This window comes from Podarcis cretensis (genome assembly GCF_951804945.1).
Source record: "Podarcis cretensis genome assembly, chromosome: 1".
Lineage (NCBI taxonomy): Eukaryota > Metazoa > Chordata > Lepidosauria > Squamata > Lacertidae > Podarcis > Podarcis cretensis.
In genome coordinates this window covers 56161770-56181971 of record NC_137170.1, presented here as the reverse complement: position 1 = coordinate 56181971, position 20202 = coordinate 56161770, and the positions used below count along the sequence as shown (strand labels likewise).

General features: G+C 40.0%; 1 protein-coding gene across 5 annotated transcripts in view; it reads right to left on the bottom strand.

The window, feature by feature from the left end:
* The window catches only part of LRRC4C (leucine rich repeat containing 4C), a 621269-nt gene that overhangs the window by 81112 nt on the left and 519955 nt on the right, over positions 1-20202 (bottom strand). For 3 of the 5 annotated variants that reach the window (XM_079951500.1, XM_079951501.1, XM_079951503.1), the window contains one exon: positions 13900-14072. The exons of the other annotated variants lie outside the window; for them this stretch is intronic. The gene's annotated coding sequence lies outside the window, so the exon portion shown is untranslated. The remainder of the gene's footprint in view (positions 1-13899; positions 14073-20202) is intronic. 5 annotated transcript variants of the gene reach the window in all.

Sequence of the window (20202 nt, the reverse complement as noted above, 5' to 3'; positions counted from 1 at the left end):
TTATTGCTGATGTTTTATTTTGTATTTTATTGCATCACTGCTCTGAGAACTTTTATAGAAGGGTGGGGGAGTCTACAAATGTAACAAATGATGATGGTGATGATGATTCAAGATGATGACATATATTTTCTTCCTATCACATGCTTGTAAATGGAGGCCTTGCTTTGAGCACCTCACCATTAAAACATAGGACTGAACACTGGGCCTTTTCACTGACGACTGCTCAGACCTCTCAACTCAAAGGCGTTCTCAAAATGGAGGACACGAAAAATAAATAAGCCCCCAAACATTAAAAAATATCAAAGAAAATGCACACTAAAGGGAGCGTGAAACAAAGAGCTACAAGCCATACTAGTCCACAGACACAGTAGAGGCCGATAGTCCTCGATCCTTCTGCCTCATGCAGTCTTGGAGAAATGCCACGGCACTGTAATTATCTCTCCTCCAGCTTTAACTACAACTGGGAGTCCCAGCTATTCATTATGAGGTGATGATGACAGCTCCAGGAGGGCAGGCAGTAACTGACTTGCTGAAAATCACACTGAATATATAGGGTGGGATTCAACATCTCACGCTTCCAGTCCTTCTATCTATGCAAGCATTTCAGCTAGCCACCCTCCACTCCTCCTCCTGTACACTGTTGACTTACTGGTACAGGAAAGAGCTTTGCTGAAGCATCAGCCATATCCTAGGACATGGGGTGGGGGAGGTTTCCATCCAGATGTTACTGGACTACAACTCCCATCGTTCCTTTCAATTGGCTACACTGGCTTTAGGAACCGGAGTCCAACAACACCTGCAGGGCCTCAGATTCCCCACCGCAGTCCTGTGCCTTCTCATGTGACGTGCAGCTTGAGCCATTCGATTCCATCATCCCAGACAGTTTGCATGCATCTTTTATGCTCCTTCTCATTGCATGAAATACAGTGTGATACATACTTTTCAAATTAACAGGCAGGTTGCTATTGCTGGGATAAGAACTACCTTGCTGCATCAGATCAAGAGGCCAGCTGCCACTCTACAGTAAGCAGAGATCAAAGAAAGTCACACAGGTATGAAACAAGGGAGGCAGACATTTCCTGCTCTAGTCTCTAGGATCTGGTAATATGTACAAGGTACACCTCCTCAGAACAGGGAGGATTCAGTTTTAGCTAGTGCAGTTAGCAGCCATTAATAGACATCTCAAAGCAAACAACTATGATCACAGTTTGTGGCAATGAGTTCCATAAATTAATGCATTTTCATTGTCCAAATCTACAGTATCTTTAACAAAACAAAATAAGAAATTGAGCTGCAAGAACTGCACACAGTATTCTAAAGTGGTCCTAGATTTATATGGGAGTATTAACTTACTTCCTTTTTTAAAAAAAAATCAGTCCCTCTGCTAATAAAGTTGCCTCCCCCCCCCCCCGATGCCACACACTGAGCTGATATTCTAAGGTGACTTCAAGCTCTCTTTCCTGAGTTGCTGCAGCCAATTTGCACCCCATCATCATTTGTATGAAGTTCAGCATTTTTGTTCCACTTTTCACTTTGGGTGGGGAAATAGATATAACTATCTTCCTGGGTCTCTTAGCAGGCTGTGCGAACGGAGGTTAGAGAGAATCAAAGGCTCCTATTTTCTGTGATAACGTATTTTATCCTCTGCTTTTTGTACTTCTAACCATGGAAGGCAAAAAAACCCAACAAAAAACAAACTTACAGTAACTTTCTCTTCTAATATTCTACTTTAGGGTCCCCACCACCACTGCCACCACCTTGATAGGAGCTTTCCTTTCCTCTTCTTCTCACACAGCCTGTAATGCTTCTCCCTTAGCAGGTATTAAAAGTCACATTAATGAAATATGAAGAAGGCAAGCCAGTTTGTCAAATGTTTCCAAAAGCCCCTGAGAATTAATTTTGTCTAAAATTGAAATTCTATATGGTGGGGTAGCTAGCATAGTGTTGACTGGGAGCCTGAGTGCAGCAACCTGTGTAGGGTACTGGGTTGGCTACCCCTGCTATATGCACCTACATGGGAGTAAGTCCCATTGAAGTTAGTGCTTGGACTAGCTGAATATTACCTAGCTTCAAGTGAAAGGTATTCTTCCCACAGTGCTTTATTTATTTATTTATTTATTTATTTATTTATTTATTTATAATATATTTTTATAAAACCATTTTAACAAAACAAATTATCAATCAAAATAACCCATTACGTTTTCCCCCTCCCCCTTCCCCCCCTCTCCCACCCCCTAAGGACTTCCCTTAGCTCTCCTCTCTGATTTGTTTGTACATTTTATTCTCTGCATGTTAAAATTGGACATATCATTGTCTTTTCTGTCACATATTCAACTAATAAATTTGTGTATGTTTATTCAAAACCTGCCAAGGAGTCCAAATCATTTTGTTTTGTTTTTTAGATAGTTTGTAAAAAGTTCCCATTCTTCCTTGAAGTCACGGTTGTCCTTCTCATTCTTCCATCCTTGGGCTAACAAGACTCCTGCCGCTGGAAACAGAATTGTTAGATCCCAAAACTAAGAATTTGTCAAGAATGTATAACTTGCTGTTGAAATGGAACACTCAGGATGAAATGGTTAAATCTGTTATGATCAAATGGGCACAAGATCTGGGACATAACGTTATGATGGCTGACTGGGAACAGTTATTGACCACAGGTATGAAGTTTACGGCATGTAATGCCTTAAGAGAGAATATTATGAAAATGATATACAGGTGATACATGACACCAGTCAAGCTTGCAAAAATTTATCATTTGCCCGATAATAAATGTTGGAAATGTAAAGAGGTTGAAGGTACATTCTTTCACCTTTGGTGGACATGCCCAAAGATTAAGACCTTCTGGAAGATGATCTATAATGAAATGAAAAAGGTATTTAAATATACCTTCCAGAAGAAACCAGAGGCCTTTCTCTTGGGCATGGTCGGCCAATTGGTGCGAAAGGAGGATAGAACTCTTTTTATGTACACCACAACAGCAGCAAGAATACTCATCGCAAAGTATTGGAAGACACAAGATCTACCCACCCGGGAAGAATGGCAGATGAAGGTGATGGAGTACATGGAACTGGCTGAGATGACTGGCAGAATCCGGGACCAAGGAGAAGAGTTGGTGGAAGAAGATTGGAAAAAATTCAAAGTTTATCTTCAAAAATATTGCAAAATTAAGGATTGTTAGAAAGATGTTGGGAAAAGAAAATTATGTGGTTTTAGTAGAAATGACATAAAGGATTAAGTTAAAATGAGTTGGTGAAAGAGAGAATGTAAAATTATAGTATATTAAGACAAATTATTAAGATAAAAACAAGGTTGGAAGGATTTGCTGAAATAACAAATTGAATTAGAATACAAAAATGGGAGGCGTGAGGAGGTCAAGGAAATAAGTGAATGTAAGTAAGTGATGTACAGGTTTGACTTGATTTTTATTTATTTTTCTTCTGTTTTCTGGTTTTTGAAGATTTATATATGTGTGTGTGTGTGTGTGTGTGTGTGTGTATTGTTTTTTCTTTTTTTCTTTGATTATTATTTTCTCTTTTTTTCTGTAATCTTTAAAATCTTAATAAAAATTTATTTATTTATTTATTTTAAAAAAACCAAGGCTCCTGCCGCTGTTGTTGCATACATAAATAAATTCTTTGCTTTTCTTGTCAGGTCTTGTCCTAAAATCCCTAGCAAAAACGCTTCTGGCTTCTTTGCAAATGTCATTTTAAACATTTTTTTCAATTCATTATATATCATCTCCCCAAAATTTTTAACTTCTCTGCATTCCCACCACATATGATACAAAGTACCTTCTTCTTCTTTACATTTCCAACATATATTTGACCTGGTTTTGTACATTTTTGCCATTTGTACTGGTGTAATATACCATCTATACATCATTTTCATAGAATTTTCTTTCAAGAGAGAACAATCTGTAAATTTCAAATACACCTTCCACAACTTTTCCCAATCCTCAAATTGTATATTATGTCCTATATCTTGTGCCCATTCGATCATAACTGATTTGACCTCCTCATCTTTTGTTTCCCATTCTAGAAGAATACTACAGTATATGCTTTCTTCAGCAGCTTCACTTCTTCTTCTTTAACCTCCTTTTGAAATCTGGAGGTCATGTATCTAAACCCTTTTTTATTATCTTCTTTGTACATCTCATATAATTGTCTATAATGCAGCCAACTCTGAAAATGGTTTTTAATTTCTTCATAATCTTTTAATTTCCATTTCCCTTCTTGGTCTCTCAGTAAATCTCTGTATGTAGGCCACTTCCCCTTTTCCCCAGCTGAATAGCGAAGCTTCAATTGGTGATAGCCACCAGGGTGTTTGTTGTTCTATTAAATCTGTGTACCTTTCCCACACCCTCCATCCCCACAGTACTTTAAATAACATTTACAAATTATGGTTGGACCAGTCTAAAGATCCATCTAGTCTGGCATTCTGTTCCCAGTGACCAACCAGATGCCTATGGGTAGGCTTCAGGCTGGACTTGAGCGCAGTATCTCTCTCCCACTCATGTTCTCCAGCAACTGATATTCAGAGGCCTGCTGCCTAGTAACCACTGATAGCCTTATTTCTCATTAATTTCTCTAATCCCCTTTTAAAGCTGTCCAAGCTGGTGGCCATCACTACATCTTGTTATGCTGAATCCCATAAGTTAACTATGTTCTGGTGTGAAGAAATACTTCCTTTCATCAGTCCTGAATTGACCTTCATTGCAAGACTGTGTTCTAATATTATGCGAATATTATGCTACTTTCAGTACTCTTTGACTAATTTTACAAATCTCTATCATGTCCTCTTTCAAAAGCCACAAGATACTTGGATGGTGATACACTGGTGGTCTTCAAGGCTTTTGTTGTTCTTGGGTTGTTTTCCACTTATTTTTTCAGACAGGAACATTTATATAAGGTGTGTTTGGACTGTACTCATCTTGAAAATGTGCTAGACAGCCCTCATTATAACATCACAATACAAATAGCAAATGTATCCAAAAACAGAGTACTTAAGGGGCCAGGGAAACCATATAGGATCCCTAGAGTTTTCAGAGACTGAACTGCAAATTTGGAGGCTCAACCTTACTGATGACAATGTATACATTTTATTACATCAGGGAAGGTCAAATGAACAATTCTTATCTTTTGGATTGTGTTCCATGGCACCAACATTCAGCAGGCAAGAAAACGACTAGGCTTCATTTGCCCAGGCGAGATCTGGGGACTGGAATGTGTGCAAGGGCTGGTAAGCAGCTGATTTTCCCTATGACAAAGGTGTTCCCAATCAACCAGAAAAAAAAAAAATTCATTGAAGGATTCTACCCCAAAGTGCAAACGTACATTATGGTATGTCAGCAGTTAATGCTGTTCAGTTGACAGGTGTAAAATAACAAAGCCAAAACACACATCAATGGGAAAAGTAAACTAGCATATTTATAAGATCAGATTCCTCTGTGTTGAACAAGAAGAGAGGTACAAAAACCTGCCTTTCAATGTTAATTGCCTAAAATACCCTCCCGACCAGCTGAAGAAAGCTGCATCCTTCATCTATTACTAGCAACAAAAGACAACAGAGTAAGCAATGACTCCAGTTAACCCACAAGTCACTGGTTCTGTTTCAAAGCCTCACTTGCTTTCTATTCCTCTGGCCACTGCTGCTTAGCAACCTCAACAGTGCTTTCATAGTCTATATTTATTCTAAAGGGATTTCATCCCCCCTCCACTTCTTTTTCTTTGTGAAAGTCTATAACGGAGATTTTAATTTTTTTCAAAGAAAAGAAAAAACGCTTGTTTTTCATCTCTTAACTGGGCATCCCAATGTCCTCTTTTTGTAATAAAATAAATACAATCAGATTGTGTTTGGCCAATAAAAGAAGTGCTGGACATCTTCTATTTACTTGGGATTAGAACCACATCTCACACACCCCCTCCAGCCTTTGGTACCCATATCAGAAGTGTACTTGGGCTTTGAATTCCCTATCTACAAATCACGGTCCCTTGTGGAAATGGACATGGGTCTTTTGTCAAACTCTCTGTTTGAACAGATAGCTCCTGAAGAAATCTTTTCATTGTCTTGGGGAATATCCTGTGCTCTACTTCACTAACGCTTTCAAGTAGTCGTGCAGTTTCTGAGTAGTTGGCATTGGAGGAGAGAGGGGGAGAGATTGTGCCGCATCACTGACTCACCGGCAGATCTTGCATCATGCAGAGTGGAGAGAAATGATATTCAGAGACCAGTTTTCACTCTGTCTATGCAACAAAAGGCATAGGTTTTTCAAAAGGTTTGTTTGTTTGTTTGAAGGGAGGGGGAATACAGTGGTAGAGGCAAACTGAAATGAGAGGAACTTCTCTTGCTTCACTGACCTGGGGGGAAACAAGGAAGATGACACATGGCAATATATATATAGAGAGTGCAGGGAAAGTAGTGAAGGGCCCCACAATCCTAGAGTGTTTCCACACTCGTTTTCATGCATTTTTCTCTATATAACTTTGTCCAGCCTTTATTTATAGCAGGGGTAGTCAACCTTTTTATACCTACTGCCCACTAATGGATCTTTCTTGATGGTAAAATTTCTTGGCGCCCACCAGTGCTCGATAGAAGGAGGATTCAGCTTGTGCCGTAGAACCCCATAATGCCCCCCCTAGAATCCTGAAAGGCCCACTAGTGGGTGGTAGGGACCAGGTTAAGAACCCCTGATTTATAGGATGGGCACCAGGACAGCACAGCTACTGCTCTGTTATCATAAGATATGGGGGAATGGAAGACATGAAAAGGCAGGGTAAGAACCTGATAACTCTACATGAACTCTTGTCCACTTAACAGGATCATTATGTGATCTTGAAACCAGAGTTGTAACTCCAAATGTCAGAGAGCCCTGCCACTGGGAGCGTTTATTTATTTGCTCTGTCTCACTCACTGGATCATCACCTTGTCATGGTGAGTTGGACTTACACATCACAGGAGAACTAATGCCAGTGTACTGGAAGAAGCAAAGATTACCAGTGTCAAAGCAATGATTCTTCAACATCAACTTTGTTGGACTGGTCATTTGTGAGGATGCCTGATTATTGTCTTCCAAAGGAACTATTCTACTCTGAGCTTTAAAAAATGGAAAGCGTAATGCTGGTGATCAACAAAAGAGGTTCAAAGACTCTCTCAAGGCAAATATTTAAAAATATAGTATAAACACCGACAACTGGGAAACACTGGCCTGTGAGCGCTCCAATCAGAGAACAGCCTTTACCAAAGGTGTCATGGACTTTGAAGACGCTTGAACACAAGATAAAAGGGAGAAATGTGCTAAGAGGAAGTCACGCTTGGCAAACCCTCACTGTGATCAACTCCTGCCCACAAACCTATGTCCCCACTGTGGCTAAGATCATGTTCATGGTAGACAATCTTATTTGGCTACAAGTGATCACCAAAGAAGAAGAAGAAGATTTGCTCTGTGTATCAGATGCTTTTTCATACAAAATGCTCAAGGCAGCTTACAACATTTAATTGAAAACAATTAACATGCTCAATTCAAATGCTAAGGATACAAATCCAAGGCCATAAAATACTGGAAGAAACAAGCTATTTCATAATAAAACCCAGAAAAACAGAACAAAACCTATTTAAAAAATATAATTGAAAACCAAACTAGAAATGCTTTCTCAGTCACTGGCAGTATTCCAGCAATGAAGAAAACGGACTAGTCTCCCTCAGGGAGGTTGTTTTATAACGTAACAAGGTAGGAGTGCCCTACCTTGTACACTCACTCACACACTGCACACTGTGTGTAAAAGTATTGCAGAGTCACCCCTCTGGCAGATCTAAATTGGTAGACCTAGTGTCCATCTACTGGTGGAGCTACATCCAGAAATCACCTTTCCACTCACTTTGGAGACTCTCAGTCCTTTCCTTGGCTCCTTTCACTTCATCCAGCCCTTAATTAATTTTGTTACGTCCACAAGCAACTTTACAGCACCTTCCTCACTGCATCCCTCATCCCCCCAAAAGCCAGGTTAACAGTACTGGACTTCAGCATTGTCATATATTACTTTCCATCTCCCTTCACCAAAATGGGTATAACAACACTATGATATTTTGCAGGGCTTCTATGATCCACGCTTGCTTAGCCACAACCCTGCCCCCTGCAGTATGGATGTGATAATGATGAACTTTATTTGCATTGGCATTAAGAGAATACATTTCAAAAGATTTACAAACTCAGAAGAAAACCCTTTTTTGTTCGTTTTTGTTTCTAATCCCAAGTTAAAAAGATCACAAGCCCCTACCTTTGCTACTACCTGTTGCTGAGTTGACATACTATTCCACAATCACTGCTACACTAAAATGCTGGATACCTGCTTTGGTTTCAATGGGGCGGCAATCACTTCTCCAGCAGGAAAGACCAGCAGAAAAGGATTAGCAATAAGCCAAGAGTCTAGATAATGGAAGCTTCACTTGAGCTTTCTCTTTGTCTAATTGGTTAGCTCTGCTTTCCTAAATGTTAGTCACTGCTATGGCTTCATTTGTTGGTTCAAAACCACTGAAAGGTGGGAGTAGGCTAGTTTCTCACACACACACACAAAAAGGAATTTGGCCTCATATCTTAGGTTCTACAAATGGTAGAAACACTCCTTTTTAATGAAAGCTTGGAGTTGGGGAATTATAGTTCATCGAAGATTCTGAATTAGAGAAAAGTGAGTGATCTCTTGCTTTGGTGTGCATTGGCAGGATGCGCTGGGTGCATTATGTGGCTGTACAGTATTTAATTCAGTGGTCCAAATCCTTCTTAGTACTTCATATTAAGGCTAACAGTGTGCGTTAGTCATAATGAAGCAACTAACTAGAAAATCATTTCTTGTTTATCTCAACTTCCCACAATAGATTAGTATTCATTTTGAAGAACAAATGAACAGGGAGGCTTTCCCCACTGTATGTAAAGGCATATGATAATATATTACCCAATTCACACGTGAGAGAGGTGAGCTTTATGATCAATCTGGGATAATGCTGCTGAATAAATTGAAAGCTAAGCATGCATGAACAGGTTTAGTTGTTTTGTTTTTACCACATATGGTTATTAATGTGCTTCATTGCATAATGTAGAAAATGGGGTTAGTACCAAGCCAGATATTTAAAATAGAATAAAATGGAAGAAAGCAAGTCAAATTAGAATAGCTGACACAATAGCTGAAATTAAGATGCATGAAACAGGACTGATCTTCTGGGGTCAGGGAAAGCCGGGGCAAAAAGATAAGTCTTCCCAAGACATTTGAAGTACGGTAAATGACAATTGGTGCTTGACGCATGACGGAGGGAATGGCATTCCGCAGTATGAGGTCAACAGCAGAAAATACAAGTTTTGGGGTCACTGACCTATGATTTTCTGTAGGGTACTGAGCCACAAGTAGAATTTCCACAGATTATCTATGTGATCTTACAGATCTACACAGGGGCAGGGGATCTTTCAGGTAACCCAGTCTCAAATTTCTCATGACTTTAGGTTACGAAGACCTTGAGTATGGCTTGGTGACTGACCATAAGGCAATACAGTTCCCTCAGCACAAGTGCAATGTTTGTGTGTTCAGGTGCTCCACTCAACAACCAGGCCACCGCAATATGTACCAGCTGCATCTTTTGGATCAAACCTATGGAAAGCCCCAAACAAGAGGGTGTTTCCTTTTACTGTTGCTGTTGCCCCCAAAACAGGGAAAGGAGAATTCCTCTTCTCCTCCTCTCCACTGCAGCCATAGCAGCACTCATAGCAGCAGTGGGAAAGAGATCTGCCATCCCTTCCTCCTCTCTTGTTTCTCAGTTTTCTCACATGGAGAAAATAAATATTTATTTATTTATTATTATTATTATTATTATTATTATTATTAACCACCCTATACCCAGAGGTCTCAAGGCAGTTCACAGAACAGGATGAGGTTTTGGGGAGAAATCTAGAATTTTGAGACTCAGAATGGCAGGAGCTCTGTATATACAAGGGTACTGCCAATTATCCTACCCTTGATGAAAGGAGTTGGAAACTCCTTTCAGATACGCAATGAATATCAATGAAGTAAACACTGTACTCTCTATACTCTCCTGAAGTATTCCTGACCCTTTGAAGATCTACCTAGACTCTGCATACCACATACAAGCATGGAAAGCACTATGGTTGAAAGTGCTCTCTTTAAGCAATTCTAGCTGCTCTGAACACCATGCAATGCATAGAAACTGAAATGTGGAATATATGTTTGGGGAGGAGAACCATGATCAAAGCGACATTCACATTTAAATCTAAACTAAGATGTACAGTGACAATGACATCATTTTGTTATTATTATACAGCCTTTTTCCATACAGGGAGGTTACCACAGCAGTGGATCATAACAGCTTCCCATTTCTCTTCATGCTGTTAGGATTGCACATTTCCCCCCATTAAAAATTCCTGCTGGACTCAGCACATTTGCCAGGCCTGTTCTACACTAGAGGTTGGTTCAGGAAAACATTAACCTATGGCTGCTAAGAGCAAGGAAATCAATACTGTAAACACATAACGTAATCCCCACAAAGGATGCAGCTAATATCACATGTGAATAATGACAAAACCTTTATCTATACAGGTGTATGGACCTTCTTCCCTCCCCCTGCTGCCATCTGTTCAGTACGATAGGTGGCAGATGCTTTATTAATGAAACTGCTCTGAGTTTCATCTGTGAACAAACTGTGTCTGGTGGGGGTTCTCCCCCGCCCCTGCATCTTTCCCATAACTATAGGTTTTCTGATGGTTTGAAATTTAAGTCTTGCCATTCTGCAGTTCTCCCAGCTGGTTTTGGCTTATATAAGAGCTCAGCTACAGCGCTGCTGAGCAAATTCAAAGAGGTTAGTCTGCTTTCTGGGGCTTAGGAGATAAGCTGCACAATTGTTCAGAGTTCATGGTGTTAACTTTCATGTATAGAACGTGTGGTGGGTGCTTTAACTCAATTAACTAATTGAGTCCATACTTCAGTGTCCCAGGGTCAGGGACCATCCCTTTCCCCCTATCTGTCTGTCTGTTTCTTCTCCTTACAATGAAGCCTAGCCTAGCAATGCCTTTGTACGTCACTGATTAACAGCAGCAGCGACAACCATAATAAATCCAGTGCAAAAGAAAAGCAATGGCAATGGAAGTAGACTTGTATCTTGGGTCTTCAGCAAGAGAAGTTTATTAGCATATGCAAATGTGTTTCCACACAAAGACAAGGGCTTGGAGACAAGTCCAGTGCATGAGCTGGGAGATACGGGGGGGGGGGGGAGATTGTGCACAGAAGCACTGCTCTCCTATTAAGAAAGTTGAGAATGGGGGGAGCACTAGTGATCTGGGCTCCATTTTTGTGTCCCTCCTCCCCCACCGCAAGACCAAATAGGTAATCAATATTGGCCAGAGTATTGGGCAGCACAGGTGGCTGATGGGAGTGAAGGGAAAGCGCATAAACTGAGATTAGATGTTGAAAGGCAGATTGGTAAGTCACACAGTGGTGGCTGGGATAGGGCAGGTGTTCAGCACAGGCATGCTTGACTGTGCCATTACCTCTGCTTGAGTTGCTGAAAGGAGAACTGAGGCAGTCACAGTTCATCTCAAATAGCCCTTTCACGTCAGTCCTGCTCACATTTGCTACTTCCAACAATAACAGAAGAATCCCAGATGTGTGTTTCCTTGAGCAGCAAATCACACACACACCTTTTCTTTTCCTTCAGGGGCTGCTGCTCAGATTTACTAACCACATGGTACCTGCTCAGAAGTTTGAAATTGCCACATTTCCTCCATGGTTGACACAGAGTATTAGTAATGTTGTGTACAACTGAATGATCAGAGGCTTCAGAGGGCTCCCCTGCCCGTAAACACACAGACTGAGGTTTCTGTCATCTGAATTCAGATTCAGTGACACGACTATCGGTGTGCAGAGGCCTGGTGGTGAATGATCCTTCTGAGTACTCATTGGTTCATTCATTCATATTTTTTTTAGAAAAACTACCCTTCACTGGTTAGGATGTGAGGGGGTTACAAAATACCATTCAATGTCTTCAATAATAATAAAAAAAAACATTTACAATCTTAACCATGATTTAAAATAATGGTTTTAAATTCACACTATCCCAGCACTACAGCAGAAGGCAATACCCATGGCTGAAAACACATCCACCTCTTCCAAAAGCCCCGAGGAAGAGGAAAATCCACAGATAGGATGCCACCACCAAGAAAGCTCTGCCCTGAATCACAAGTCAATGAGGTTCCCCATCAGAAAAACAGCCTGCTACAAAGGTGGCTGGGTAGGGAAAGATGGGTCTCTATTGACTTGGGATGGTGTTGCATGCCAGTGTGTTTTTCTGTTGGATTATGGCTATTATCACAATTAATGGTTACTTTAAGAATTGAGGCACATCTATGCTATTAAAAGACCTGGGCATTCACAGTGGGTTTCTGAGATGGACTGCTAAAATTCACATTAATAGGTTGGAGAGAAGACACAACTTTTTTTTGCTTCTTGGGGTTTTCTCACTCCTGCTATGCTTGTCTTTGTACAACACTGTGAAGTTCACTAGTGAAAGGGGGAGCAATGAGTGAGGAGTATTTAGGAGTGGTTTGTGGTCCAGCATGTTTAACCTAGTGAATTTATGGGACAGCTTTGCACCTGACTTACTAACTCCTCAGTTCTGACTGGCTGATTTGAAAACAAGTAAGAGGAAGAAACAAAGAAAAATAATTTCACAAAATAAAATGTCAGATTTTCTAAGACATTATGGCAATATTTATGTACTCTCTGTTTCTCTTATAACAGGATCTTTAGAGAAATCCATCCTATCATCATCATCATCATCATCATCATATATGCCTCCCTTTTTTATTGTTTTTGCCTTCTTTCAGCAGCTTTCTGCATTCCAACAGGATCTCCAAACCTAGAAACTCAAAAACTGAGCTCACATTGACAATCACAAAGAATCACTATCCCAAAGCTAAAATCACCAAGAATGATAATTCAGGTGGTAGAAACTGCACAAATTAAGAAGTTTTTGTATTTCATTTTTTAACCACCATGATCCTAAAGCCCTCTTTATATACAGTACTACACTTCCTTATAATTTAAACATGTGTTATAATAAAAAATGAGCCTTCATTTGAAAATAAGTCATAAACAAGAGGGTTCATTTAAGCCTACACAGAGTGTTTTCCCCCCTAACTTGGCTTGGAGCCAATTTGATTCCCTCCCTCCCTCCCTCCCTCTCTCTCTCTCTCTCTTCTTTTCCTTCTCCTCCTGCGATGAGGATACATTTTAATATTTTAATGTTCCATTATTTTAATGTTGTATTTTATTTTTGTTTTTAAGTTGTAATCATTCTTCTTGTTTTTATTATTGTTTGTAAGCCGCTCTGAGCCTGGCCTTGGCTGGGGAGGGCAGGGTATAAATAAAAAATTATTATTATTATTATTATTATTATTATTATTATTATTAACTTCTAAACACAGTTGGATAAAAGTGTAGGACTTCAGCAGATTGTGCATTCCTAGCAGAGATGAGCCTGGTGCTGTTACCACCACCAGAACTTTAATTGCTGAAGAGTCACACAACTATGTAGCAAAATGAAATAGCTGCTTCATCTTCTTGTGCCATTTCAAAATGTGCCATATTCCTGTCCAGCCAGAAACTCCATGGGGCTTACTTCCAATTCTGTTCATACACAGGATTTGTCTGCAAAACTGGACTAACCAGTTTCCGCGATCTTCTTCTCAAGTTGTGGTAAAAGGCTCTAAAGCCAAAAAAATCTCGCTCAAGGATTCAATGTATGATCATAAACATTCCTTCACAAAGAACATTCCTAGACACTGCATTTTTTGCAAAGCAAAAATTGATTTCACATAAATAGTTAGAAGATGGAAAATAAACCTACCAGAATACCTAGTCCATCTTCTGCCCTTCTCCATTCCTGGCCAATAATGCAGGTGCTCTAGTGGTTAGTCTATCTGCTTGAGTTACACAGACAAAGGACTTCTTTCTTGGGGCCAGCAAAATAGAAGCCAACCCTCTTGTTACAAACTGCCAGTCTTTCTTCATAGTCTCAATCTGTTTAAAATATGAAGAGAATATTTCATTCAGTATTACGTGGGCAGCAGGGACACTGAATGACTGCTGCATTCATTCAAGAAAAGAGGGAGCTCATAGCAGAGCCCCCTCGTCACAACCTAACTCAATAGCTGTGGCGGCCTTTCAATCAATGAGATAGCTCTTCACAAGTAAAACCTACCCAAAGGAGGTGGGAGTCATACAGAAGTCAATGGTCTGCAACTCATGGTTTACCAGGAGAAACCTGTCATCTGAGTATGAGAAATACAGAGGCCATGGAGCTTCTGAGAAATAAAAAAATGGGGGTGCAAAATGACTGCAAATTTTCTCTTATTAAACCCAGCTTGCAGTCCTCTTACTGAGAACTCGAGATGGACAGATCAGCTTAGGTCTGTCCTGTTTCATTTTTGCTGGCAAATAGGAAGCTTGGAACGCATTTTGGAAAGGATGTTTGCATTTAAATTGCATGCATTATTAACTGCATAATTGCACACATTTCACCCCAAATCCAGATTGTTCAATGGAGAATGACTTCTGTTCCCACCATGGAACTTCCCTTCCCTCTCCTCTCCCCACGTGCCCCTGGAGGGGAGAGAGGGAGGGAAAGTTCCATTACGTGATTGCAAGTTGTCCAGAGGGAACAATGACTTTGTCAGATGCAACCCATAATTTTGAGAGCAATTTTTACACACCAAAATGGCATTGCAAACTGGGAGTTGCACTTCCAACTGCAAGCAAATTCTGGCCCATTGGATTGAGTCAATCTGCTGTAAAAAGCCTACCAAATTCCTCCTCCATCCTTATTGGAAACTGCTTTATTATTTTCAAAGGAGAAAAGTTGTCATGGCAGAGCATTGGTGCCCATCATACATGGGATTCTCTAACATAGACTCTTCTCTGGGTCTCAAAAAACTCTAGTGGTTTTAGGGTAATGTTAAACCAACACCAATAGTAGAAGAAATATGACTTTCATTAATATGACTTCTGAATTCTCTGTGTCTATAGAATCCAAATGGCTATGACCAGCACCTACTCCCACTGAAGTCTGTAGAACAAATGTCACAGCATAATTTTCTCAAGACAAGTAATACAGTTTTTTAACAGCTTGTCTAATAGAGGGCAACAGTAGACATATAATTCTGAAAATTCCACCAGTCTATGAGTAGAAATACAACAATGCTGAAGGTATTGTATTTTTTGTTTTACACACAGCATCTTATGGGAGTTGCAATGCTGGGGCATGGTCCCAACTGGTCCCTTCATGTTGGCAGTAGGACTGGATTACTACTGCTTTACCAGTTGTCCCACACAAGAGTATTTATTACTTGATTCCAATGGTGTGAGACAAAGGTGAGGTATTGTGGCATATCTGACACCCAACAGCCCAAGAATCCTGATGTAGGGTCGTAGTTCAGTGAAACAACATCTGTTTTTTCTATACTCTGACTATGACTTTGTCAGATGCCAGATAAGGGGAGCCTTAGGGACATGAAGGTCCTTATGCAAATCTTGTATGTTTGAGCCTTGTAGAGGCATAACAGTTCTATCCCAATTGTCATTAAACTTTGAGCAAATTAAAGGGGTTTCAGTATTTTATAGAAATTAATATGGGGATGCTTTATATACCACAGGCTGTAACAAAAACTGCTTCTTTATATCAGTGCAGTTGGTGAAGATCCATAGGATTGATCTGTAATACATTTAGACTTTCCCCTCACACTATATACGCAGTAACTGTTTTACTGTGGAGCATAGTGCACATCTATATAAGAGTAAAATAGGTATTTTAGTGGTGGTAAAATACAAACATATTGCTATAAAAAATACTTTCCCCCACCATTCTCATGTTGTGTCTGAAGATCCTAAACCAAATTAAACATCACCTTAACCGCTAGCCTGGTTCCATTTAACTTTTGGAAGAAACTGAGCTAATAATGTGGTGAGATGAGCAGTTTATGGATGTGTATAAAGGACTGTGGCCTTTTAACACCTCCTAAAAATAAAGCATCACCAAACATGACTAGGTCAATTTCAGGAGGTCTTCAACAACAGTAGCATCAAGGTTTCATTTAGAAATATACATGATGAACTTTTCTCTTTCAGTGCAAGGGAGAGGTGAAGCAGAAGCCATTAAGAAAACAAAACTTAGATAGATCTTGGTCACTGCAATGTTGCACTACAAACAGCACAGAATACTGCTCTTATACAAAAGAAATGACAGGCTAGGGGGCTGGAAGAAATAAAAACGGTTTGAGAAATGGTCTATAAATACTATAAAAATTTGCAGGGTGCTTAAGAGCTAAAAAGGTTGTATTCAACTAAGTCTTGCTCAGTGTAAACCCATTAAAATTAATGAGCCTAAGTTACCTATGACCATTAACTTCAATGGAATTTAATACCACACTAAGGTGAACGGTGCATCAGGGCAAGCATTTTGGCTTGCCAGACCAACCGATTCCCCTTCACACTATTCCAGGGGATCTCATGGCCCCTCTACAGCCAATTTCAGGACGTGTAAAGATGGAGGAGATGGGGGGGAATCCTCAGTGTGCAAGGGGAAGCCCTTGTGACAGCTGAATCCCGCCCAGCATCTCCATATGCCTGAACATCTTTCTGTGTCATTTTGCTTCAGTAGTCTGAGCAAAGTAATCAAAGTATTTATGCAATGAATTCAGCCATTTGTCCCGGTTGATGTGTTTTCATGAAATGATCAGTTATAATATCCAAATATTATTCTTCATTTGTAATGACTTATGAATCATTTGACCAAAAATTACAACTTATGGAGGCTATGCTGGCATTTCTTAGTACAATTATTCATTGTGCATGGTTAGTCACAACCAGGCTTTCGACAGGGCACACTAGATACTTTTCGGAGATGCAGTGAGGGGGGGTAGGAATACGCCATATGTTAGTACATTTGTGTCATGGGAGCCATGTGCATAACTTGAGAAGCACCAGCCATATGGGAGGAGCTCAGTTTTACCTCATGTCATTTTTTAACCTTCTAGGTCACACCCACAATGTACATTTAAAGCACCATTGTACCACTTTAACAGTCATGGACAATCCTGCGAACTGTAGTTCATTAATGGTCCTGACTTCACAGAGCTACAGTTTATAGCACCTTAGGAGCCACCAACTCTTAGGGGTAGAGGAACTGTAGTCAGAAGAGGAGGGCACATCCTGTTCACCCAGGACCCACTGGTGCTCCCATAGCTAGGAACAGATATGTCCCCCTGAAACAGTGAACATCTACATGTTTAACTGTCCTGCAAGACATGAAAGTATAATGAGTAATCTTGCCTTGCAACATCTTTAGAAGCTTGGTGAGTGGATGTGCCAACCTGTTCGGAGAGCTCCTTTGCTTCTGTGCAGTTTTAAACACCTTGTCCTGATCTTGGACTACACTTTCATCACTGCCTCTAGCCTAGCTGTGACTTGATACCCATGGCTGAACTTGTATCTCTTCTCTGTCTCAATAAAGATCTCTTCCTTACTCACAAGTAAAAGTGTCTGTTGTGGTGGTCTGGGCTGGAGCCATGGCAAGCTTCAACCTTGAAATGTGTTGTAAAGTTACAAAATGGGTTAAAAAGCATTCTAAACTTTGGAGAATAGGGTATAACCCTAAAGCATTTTAGGTGCAAACTATTCAAGTTCCGGTCAATAGCTTCCAAATTCAGGACATTACTCTTTCCTCAAAGGGACAGTTTTTAATTCAGATGCTCCTGACCATGTATAGATTCAGGTTACACTATCACTGCAGCTATTCTAAAGTTACAAAAGCAAGAAAAAAAATCATCACCTTAAGAGCTGGCCTGGTTCACTTTTCCTTCACATTAGTAGGAAACTGAGCTAATGATGTGGTCTAATGAGTGGTTTATGCCTTCTGACAAACCAAATGAGGTTTGTCAGCATAGGCTCTAGGCAGCATGGAACTGCTGCAATTTTACATCTCATTGATTACCAGAATGAGGATTGCAAAAACATTCATACAGCATCAAATATCCTTCACAGACCACAGAAATTCAAGCCTTCGCAGAGAAGAAATGAAATGAAGCAACTGGGTAGCACATTGTTTTCTGTGTGTATATTGTGGCAAACTGACCTCTATATAAGCTAATAATAAAACAATGAGGTAGCAAACTATAGAGGCTGAAATTTCATGGGTTACATACAGAATTCCATGGGTTCTGGACTGGGTTACATGTTAACAGGCAGTTCAGGCACCAATGATACGCTTGCTTTTCATGAAAAGCACTAGAGTGTTTATTGCACAGTCACAGAGAATGTGCACTACACCAGCAATAAGGGTATATAACAGACAAGTAACATTAAAGAGGAGTCGACAAAATTAATACTATGATTCTAAGACTTTTATGGTATTCCTGCTATATAAATAGCAATTATTAGTCTTAATTATAATAAAGCAAAATTAACACCCAGGAGTTGATTTTTGGGTGAAAGGACTGTGAGATCAATTCAGTTTTTGCATTGTAAGCCAAATCATATGCTCAGAGTGTTCTCAGAGGCACTCCGTTCTTTAATCCTAACTATGGCTTTTGCACCTGGCTCTAGTTGGTAGATATTGAGGTTTTAGCAAAAAAATAAAGTAGATCTGTCAAGCCTGAAGTCTGCCCAAACCTGTCATAAAGTATGCCTCTGAATAAAAATATAAGAACATAGAACTAGCCTGCAGGATTAGGCCCATGGCCCATCTATCACAGAGGCCAACCAAATGTCTGTAGGAAGCCTGCAAGACGGACCTGTTCTGAACACAACAACACTTGGCCCACCTGTGATATGCAGAAGATAATGAATGCCTTAGGAACACAATTGCTATTGCATTCTTTTAATGGTTATCTCCAGTGTGTTTTTTTCCTGGGGGTATGCAGGGGTATGCATACCACTAAACATTTTGTGAAGCTTTGTACTTATGCCCATTTGCTGTATTTATTTTTTCCAATTCGAACTATAAAATGGTGATTTTCTTGAGTCAAAATGAGAGTACCCCTAAACATTTTTTTAGGGGGGGGGGAAGCACTGGTTATCTCAACTATTTACCTGTTAAAAAGTAAACTAACTAAGGCTACAAACCGATAACAACTTGCCAGGGAGTAAGTCCCATTTGACTCAATTCATGCATATGGTTGCTGAGCCACCTGAAATGAAAAATTCTCTTCTGCCACAACATTGCAATAATGCATTTTGTTATTGACCACATCAACTGATATACACAGAAAGCTTCTGTTGAGTTAGGTAGGAGCTGATTTGTAGATTGCATCAAGGGTGTGTGTGCAAAACAACAATGGAATCCAGCCATACACTGGAGGATCCAACAGAAAACACAGCTACAAGTGCTCACAAGTCTACCACCATCATGGGGAAAAACCTATATGATACGAGGCTGACAAAGACCAACCTCCCACAATCCAGACCACCAGATACAAAAACTAAAACCACTTAACTCAATCAGATGATCTCAGAGACAGACCATTGGTTGTCATCTGTACAACCTATTTATATAACACATGAATTCAGCATTATAAGATACTCTAGAAAACTATTTTACAGATGGAAAATACTGGGGGGGGGGCTGAGGGGGTCTTGGTCTAGAAAGGCAATCCATCTATGACAGAGAACTCAAAACCTTGCAAAGCAGAAGTAAATGAGCCAAGTCCTCAGATCAAGGAGAAGCTCTATGCTGGAGACCGCTCCAAACAAAGATCAAATTACTCAAATAAGCATGCCAACTTAATTACTTCTTAGAGGTAATAATTCTATGCCTTGCATAGTAGCCCAGACACTGAATGCCAATAACATATATTATTATCAGGGAGTAGTTGACTATATGAGCGTCATGACAATTGCTGGAAACTGGGCCATATCAGAGAGGCAATAAACAAAGGTAGTCATCATAGATGTGGTAACCTCTCACATGGACAAGGCCTTTAGCTTCTTTGCAAGTGTAACTAAATCCAAGGGAAGGGTGCTGATCTAAATTAAAACCTCCAGCAAAAATAGCAACATCCTTTCATTAAGAAGCCTGAGATTGAGCAACATATTTTTAGAGGGAAAAGAAGCAGGTATATTTTTCCTTCAGAAAAGGAAAAAATATAAAGATGCATAA